Genomic DNA, 7,817 nt, shown 5'->3' with positions numbered 1-7,817 from the left:
AATTCCCAAAGCGGGTGGCAGTGGCTTTGTGGCTACACCTCACCGTGTTTGGTTGGGTTTTGACAAAAAGAGGTTTTAAGTTCCATTCATGGATTTCAATGCCGTAATTGATATTGTTTTATTTGGAATAAGCCTCTGCAGTTTTTGCTTCCTTTTGCTTGCATTCATTGATCTGCTGGATAGTAGAAACAGTGCACTGTGCAAGACTTCTTTGGCTGTATGATTTTCATGAGGAAGAGTGTTGCCACTCTGGGGGTATGTGAAGACGATCTAACATATATAGATGAAGTGCAGGGTGTTGTATTCATTGTATGTGTTAACTGTGTCCCTTGTGTTGTATAGGGATTGGAGGAAAGGGATGAAGGCCGTCGTGCGGAGAATGATTCATGATAGAAGCAGGTGATTAGTCCTTTTAAGCGAGACTTTACTGAGAGTAGACATAGGAAGTGTACTAACCTGTTCTTTTGTTTTGCAGCTTCCTTTCCCTGCTGACCCCTCCTTTCCTTCCTTGGGTTTTCGGGGTTTTTCCCTCACCGTATCACTCGAACACCCTGTGTGGTATCAGTCAGGGTGTTTGGGAGGTCCGGAGGTGGAGCTTATTGCTGCAAACGAATCCTGCAGAGTGCTGATCCTGACATGCTACCCCCGCAGTCCCGCCACCCCAGCACGACCATCGCGACCAGTCCAGCTCACCTACCCGCTCCCACCTCCAAGTTGTCCAGCCCTCACCGACCCCTACTTAATAGTTGCTGCTGCGTTGCCGTGCCGCTGGCGCTGGCGCTCCAAAGGCAAGCCCGTCTGCGCCCGTCCACGACCTGACCACGACCAGCCCCAGAAACACTGGACCTCCGCTACACCAACGCTACAGCCCAACAGCGTTCCACAAACTCAACCCAAACAACTGCAAGCTAGCGTCGCCGGCCGACACCCACGGACCCTTCAGCTGCCACCGATGCCATCAAACCTACAGCACCACCAGGAACACGGACCCATCACAACCCGACCGCAAGAACACTTCCGACCCGAAGACCCTGCAATGCATCCTCCTCAAAGTCCAATCCCTCCACAAACACACCACTAAAATCTGGGACCTCCTCGACAGCACCACCCCGGACATAGCGTTCTTCACCGAAACCTGGACCAAGACCGCCTCGGGACCGGACATCGCCATCGCCATTCCCCAAAGGTACAAGTTCTCCAGGAAGGACCGCCACACCGACCCGGAATGAGGAATTGCCATCGTCCACAAATCCATCCTCCGCCTGAGCACACTCCCCGATGAGCCTACAGACATGATGGAACATCTACACTTCAAGATACAGACCAACCTCACCGCCACGATCCGAGGAACCCTCATCTACCGACCCCCTGGACCCCGCGTACCGTTCGCCAACTCCATCACGGACATCATCTCCCCGCATGCCATTGCATCCACCAACTACACCCTGCTGGGAGACCTCAACTTCCACATCGACAACCAACTGGAACCTAATACCACATCCCTCCTGGACAACCTCCACAACATGGGGCTCCACCAAATCGTGACCAAACCCGCGCACTCAGCAGGACACACGCTCGACCCCCTCTTCACAACAGGAAACTCCATCACTTTCAGCTACACCACCGAACTCCCATGAATGGACCACCGATGTGTCCACTTCACCTGCATAACACCCATCATCCACAGACACCAGCACCTGCTCCCACGAAAAAACTATACCAGAATCACCAACGAACAGCTCACCTCGTCACTCAGCAACTCCACCCCAACCATCGCGAAAAACGACGACCCCAACAAAGCAGCCCAAACCCTGCACAGATGGATCTCCGACAGCGCCAACCCCATAGCCCCCCTCAAGAAAAACAACAGCACCCACGCCAAGAAAGCCAGATGGTTCACCACTGAACTTCAAGAGTCCAGACGCACCTGCTTCGAAAAGGCCTGGAGGAACACCAAATCCACAGAAGCTCACAACAACTTCAGAGCTGCTACCAACGGCCACAACCAACGCATCAGAAAAACAAGGAAAAAATCGATTGAAGACAGAATCTCCGCACACTCTCACAACAGCAAAGAACTCTTCAACATCATCAAGGAGTTTGCCCAACCCACCAGCGAGTCAACAGATATCCCTCCCTCGCAAGACCCCTGCGACAAACTCAGCACATTCTTTCACCACAAAATCAAGAGCATCTTCGACAACTTCAACGAAGACAACCAACACACACAACCCCCACCAACAACCCCCGACACCCGGAAGCCAACGATTGACAGCTGGACTGCCCTCACCACCGAAGACACACTGAAGACAATGAAGTCAATCCACTCCAGGGTCCCTATGGACCCCTGCCCTCACCACATCTTCAACAGAGCCGCAGACACCATCGCATCCATGCTCTGCCACACCATTAACCGCTCCCTGGTGACCGCCTCCTTCCCCGACGACTGGAAACACGCCGAGGACAACCCCCTCCTGAAGAAACTCTCGGCGGACCCCTCTGACCGTAAAAACTACAGACCCATCTCCTTGCTCCTGCTCCCTGCGAAATTTATCGAGAAAGCCATCAACATCGAAGAGCACAATACCCTCTACTCCTCCCAATCCGGCTTCAGGAAGAACCACAGTACGGAAACTGCCCTCCTTGCCACAACAGACGACATCCGCACCCTACTGGACAAAGGAGAAACAGTAGCCCTCATCCTCCTCGACCTCTCAGCGGCATTCAACACATGCTCCCACCGCATCCTAATACGCAGACTTCACAATGCAGGGATCCAGGACAAGGCCCTCAACTGGGTCAGCTCCTTCCTCTCCGGCAGAATGCAGCGGGTCAGACTCCCCCCTTTCCTCTCGGACCCTACACCAACTACCTGCGGAGTCCCTCGGGGGTCCTCCCTCAGCCAAACTCTCTTCAACGTCTACATGGCTCTGCTCGCCCCCATTGTCAAAACCTTCGGACTCAACATTGTGTCATACGCAGATGACACCCGACTCATCCTCTCCCTATCCAATGAACCCAACACCCCCAAACACAACTTTCGAGAAGGCATGGAAGCTGTCGCCAAATGGATGAAAAACAGCTGTCTACAACTTAACACCAACAAGACATCATGGGCCAAAACTCCAACGCCTGCAATGACACCTGGTGGCCCCCCTGACCTCGGAATCCCGCCCACCACCACGGACCACGTATGCAACCTGGGAATCATCCTGGACTCCGAGCTCAAAATGGACCGCCAGATCAACGCAGTCGCGTCCTCCTGCTTCCACACCCTCTGCCACCTATGTAAGACCTTCAAATGGATCCCCCTTGAACCCTGAAAGACCGCCACTCACACCCTGGTCACCAGCAGACTCGACTACGGCAACACACTCTACGCCGTAATAAACAAAAACCTCACCGCAAGCTACAGAACATCCAGAACGCCGCCGCAAGACTGGTCCTCAACCTGCCAAAATACTGCCACATCTCCCAGCACCTACGCACACTTCACTGGCTCCCCATCGAGGCTAAAGTTACCTTCAAGTTGCTCACCCTTGCACACAAAGCCCTCCACTACACCAGACCAGCATATCTGAACAGCCGACTCAAATTCCACGCACCCCAAAGGACCCTATGATCAGCCCAGCTCTCCTATGCCGTGGTCCCACCCACCAGAAAAACCAGATCGCTCTTCCGCTCCACCTCATACAGACAACATCGCTTCCCATCTTCGTAAGAGTCCTCAAGACCTGGCTCTTCGACAGACCCCCTACCCTTGATGGACTGGAACCTGCACCCCTCCCCCCAGCGCCTTGAGACACTAACGGGTGAGTAGTTGCACTTCAATAAACACCTGATTGATTGATATAACTACATATGTCTGGACAGCGTATGACCACCTTTCCCAGCTAAATTTATCAGTGCACACACATCCTGTTTGAGCCTTCACTGGAACTGATGCTGCTCTTTAGACAAAATGGCCTCTCCTCAAATTAGTATCTTTAATGTTGAATATAAATCCTAGAAGCCGTACAATTCCCACAAAAGTAACAAAAATAATTAGAATATCTTTGCCGACCCCTCTACAATTGTCTTTGCGCCATATCAGTTTGAACCAATGCTATAAGAGAAATTTGCTTTTGAACAAACCATCTACTCAATATTAAGGGTGACCCACGAGGACCTCAGTACTGCAAAGTGCTGAATTTCCACCAGTTTCTAAAAATAATTCCTAGTGACAAACCCCAGGAGGATCCTGATAAGTGATAGTTGAGGTACATTTAGTTCTGAACCAGGCCACTGACCCATTGTGCTTTACATGTGTTGTTTCAAGATAGCTACCATCAGAGGTCTACCTGGTACTGCACCACACACATTTCACTCTTAGGGGTCTATTCACAAGAATGTGTACTAAATATCACCAAAAAATGCTACCGCACCTTTACACATCGCAGCCGATTGCGGGAAAATAACCATGTGTTAACGTGAAATTCACAACATCGTTGTACCATGCGATAGTTCGCCGAAAACAAGGCCAATGTCTGCGATACAACCACTGTGACGGAGATAAAAACACAAGCCCCAATGTGAAAAAATCGTGGGAAGAGCCCATTCGCGATAAGGAAAGCAGGGATTAGCACCGCCAGGCCTGCGACACACACAGAAGTGAAAAACATCCGGCCCGAAAGGTAGAAGGGTGAGCCAAATCAGAGCCGAACACATGACACAATTGCACCCGCCTGTGGCCGGTAAATGGCCATACGCACATGGCAAAGCACGAAAAAGGGACATGAGAATGCACAAGTACAAACCCACAGTCCTGATGGGGTAGCAATGTTCATATGGCAGTGAGCCAGAGAGTCTGTGACACACACATTGGCATACAAATCAAGACACAACACAGTCGGAGACAAGTGAAAGTGCCCAAACTTTATCAACAGGTGCGTGTCAATGCGGCCAAGAGAAGTGCCATGATATGCAGACCAATGCAGCAGCATGCCTGAATGAGGAACGTAGGAAAGCGCCCATGTCCACCTTGGGGGAGTCTACCACCAACACAAGTCAGTACCGACCTGCGTTTGTTGTCCACGCCGGGATCATGTGTCCAGGACAACGCAACCATGTCCACTGTCATCCTGGGACATGTAACCAGATCCACCACCTGCAAACAGGCATCGGGACACGTGCAATGGGTCACATCCAGTCGTGGCTGCAGGTACCTTGTCACTCGTCCATGAACGCGAGTACAGCAGCGTAGGCCAACAGCTCCAATGACCCATCGTCGTCCAACACATCTGACATGTAGACGTAATCCATCAGCTGACCCAGACAGATGTGCTGACTCCAACCACTCGACCCAATGTGCAACAAAGCCCAATCGGGTAGTGCCTCAATGTGCTCACTGCACACAATCTCCCAGGCCCAGTTCCCAGCCTGCATGCCAAACAGCCATGCATGCCACAAACGGGCATCACAGTGACACTCCTGGTCATGGGTCAACAGGGGGTGCACACACGTCAAAATCCAGGTCAGCTACCGTTACGTTGCAGAGGCAGACATCCATGGACCACTTGAATATGCCTGAGTGACAATGCCACACAGGCTGAATGCAGGTGACATCCGCAAGGTGGAAGCGCGGCCGGTAACTTATCCGCAGCACTGCCAAGGGCACTGCCCCCAGGACATGCAGCAGATGTGCACGGTACAGCTCCACGTGACCGGAGTCAGGTATGTGTCCGGAATGGTTTGCCATTGCGTCATTGGCTCTTCTTGAAGCAGCACTGGCTTGCTCTGCGCCAGACCTGTGGATGTAATGGTACAGCCCGGTGCAATGAGCAGTGTCTGTGTGCAACTGGTACAGGCCTGGGGGTGGGGTGAGTATACGTGTGAAGGCCATTTCATGCATGCTGACTGCGACCAAGGACTCCTGCATGTGGGATGTGTACACATTGGTCCCACGTTGGGCAGTGAGTAGTGTGGGAGTCACAAGCCAATGCTCTTGTATCTGCCCGGGGGTGCTGGCCACATGCAAGTTCCTGCTCAGAGTTGCAGATGTGCTACCGCCTGATAGTGCAGACCAAGGACCTTTCATCCCAACAGTAACTTCACAATCTGCATGCATACAGGAGATGTACAGAGGCCTGTCGTGGGTGTGGTTGGATGTCTGTGACCCTGGGATTCTTGGATGGTATACCCAGCACGTGGCAAATGAGAGGCGCCACTGTGTATTATGTTGCCACATAGCTGCCTCTCCCTCCCATGAGCCCCCTCACTTGTGTGCGATGCACTCCTACATGTCCCTGTCTGTGCGAGCCCACCCTCCAGGTACATTGCAACATCGACCACTGTGGCCCTGGTGGAGACTACACCCCACTGCAGAGAAACACTTACCGCACTTCCTGCACGAGGCCAGGTCCTAGCCACACCCTGCTGACCCTGCCGAATCAGCACACCCCTGCGGTGACCTGACATATGCCGGACCAGCACACGTCACACGTGCATGCAGGGATGTGCATGCGCAGCAACAGGTCCAGGGTCACTGCCGACACTGAGGTGACATGGTAACGTCCAATGACGAAAGCACACTGTGACATTTCAGAAACAGTGCCATCATGCTGACACAATGACTACACCGACACACTTGCTCAGATGGTGTGAATGGCTACGTGCATGTGCACACAGCCACATTTATTAGTAGGCACACATACGGAGTGGCACCTGTGTTGGATGTGTGTGGGGTGTAAGTACACCAGCCGGCAAGGGCTGCCTGGCGCAGTCAGAAATCGACCACAGTGTACATCGTAAAGGACATAACCATACAACCACGACTCATTGCGCACGGAGTTAATCGCACCAGTGCTGTTGGGGATGCCACCTGCGATGAGGCATGTCCAATGGTGTGGACTCCTCCACATCTTACCGCAGACACAGTTCCATATATGTGACCTACTGGACTGCCGGGTAGGCCTGAGGCAGCGGGCAGCGCAGGTCCACAGACACATGGCGTTGATAACCCCAATACCACCGTCACAGAGGTCATCCAATATATCAGGAGAAGGGGTCCCGGACGTGACCAGCACAGAGTCAGTGGCCCAGGATGAACTGCGGCCAGAACAGGCCCACCACCACGGGGCGGTGACTTGCGGTGCAGTCAGATGAGCCATGTGACTGGGCGGGTCCTCATATATGTCGATGGTGCAGGTGCAGGTGGTGGAGGGTTGCAGCGGAATGTGGAAGGTTTCCTCCAGGGGATGATGCAGAGGGTGGAGGCTATCCGAAAGCAGCAAATTGAGGAGTGGATTGCCACGGCATCGTTTTGCTATGGAGGCAGTATCGCTGACATGATGGCGATGACGAACCCAAGTCCATGGACTCAGTCGCCCCGAGTCCAAACAGGATGTGTCGTAGGTCTCGGGAAACAGACTCAGTGGCACCGGGCCTGGAAGGGGATGCAGTCTGCGATGAGGCCTGTAAAATGACATCAAGTTTGCCATAAATGAATCAAGGCTGAATTCAAAGTTGTGTGCCACGTACTCGACCGCAGTGTAGGCCTGAGGCAGTGGTCAGCATGGGCCATTCACCGAGTGTCGCCAGCTTGTGTTGAACAGGGTTAGTGGCACCACTTGTCACCGGCCTGCCATATGGAATTATGCCTTATTGATCAAAGGGGGTCTGGTGCTGTGGCTGCTGCCACGGAATTTCGGGTCCATGCCAATCAGGACTCAGGACACAGTTCCACATGTGGGGCCTACTGGACCGAAGAGGACGCCGGTGGACTATGTAAATGAGAAAGGAGTACTGTGGGTCAGCATTGGTGGGCCAGCGATGGTCTG

This window comes from Lissotriton helveticus, chromosome 1_2 (assembly GCF_964261635.1).
Source record: "Lissotriton helveticus chromosome 1_2, aLisHel1.1, whole genome shotgun sequence".
Taxonomy (NCBI): Eukaryota; Metazoa; Chordata; class Amphibia; order Caudata; family Salamandridae; genus Lissotriton; species Lissotriton helveticus.
This window is presented reverse-complemented; position numbering follows the sequence as displayed.